The sequence below is a fragment of the Capsicum annuum genome, chromosome 7 (genome assembly GCF_002878395.1).
Source record: "Capsicum annuum cultivar UCD-10X-F1 chromosome 7, UCD10Xv1.1, whole genome shotgun sequence".
In the NCBI taxonomy this organism is placed as follows: domain Eukaryota; kingdom Viridiplantae; phylum Streptophyta; class Magnoliopsida; order Solanales; family Solanaceae; genus Capsicum; species Capsicum annuum.
The window spans coordinates 212,954,280-212,955,298 of NC_061117.1; positions in this window are offsets into that span (position 1 = coordinate 212,954,280).

Here is a 1,019-nt window from a genome sequence, read left to right on the forward strand (position 1 = left end):
AAATAAAAATACATATAATAGACTAAAATAAAAATAATAATCTAATAATTATTATTATTATTATTATTATTATTATTATTATTATTATTATTATTATTATTATTATCATCATCATCATCATCATCATCATCATCATCATCATCATCATCATCATTGCATGCCGGCCAATCTTCAACCGGAAGTAGCAAGGCCCTCCTCAGCCTACGTATCTCGCGGAGCATTCTTTCTTTAACTCCTCCCAGTTTCCATTGCAGGTCACGAACTTGATTTCAAAGTTCATTCATGGCGTCTTGCAGAAAAGCAACGTCCCACACTGGGTCAGCCATAATCTTCTAGAGTGTAATATAAAAGACGAGATGAAATAAATAAATAGAGTGTAGTTGAATGAATGATTGAGTAAGGAGGGACCTATTTATAGAGGATTGAATTTGAATAAGAGGAAAAAAGGCGCGACTATTCACCTCCATTCATTAATTACATTTTTTATTAAATTAAGAAAATAAATATTGTGATAAGTCATGACTTTTCAGATTATTATTATTAATTAATTCTTTCGAAGAACCATTTTTATTGAGTTGTGGCAACAGATTCTATATCTGTTGCATCAGATAACACATCTGTGACAGCAGATATATCATCTGTTACAATAAATATAAAGTATGTTGCATCAAATAACCTATCTGTTGCGACATATAATTTAACTATTCACCTCCATTTATTAATTATATCTTTGATTAATGTGAAAAGTAATGACTTAATTAAATTAAGAAATATTGTGATAAGTCGTGACTTTTCAGATTATTATTATTAATTAGTTCTTTCCAAGAAGCGTTTTTATTGAGTTGTGACAACAGATTCGATATCGGTTGCATCAGATAAATCATCTGTGACAACAGATATATCATCTGTTGCAACAACAGTGAACTTGTTGCATCAGATAATATATATTTGTTGCAACGTATAATATACTTTTTTTTTAAAAAACTATCATCATATCATTAATCCAAATTTGATAACTT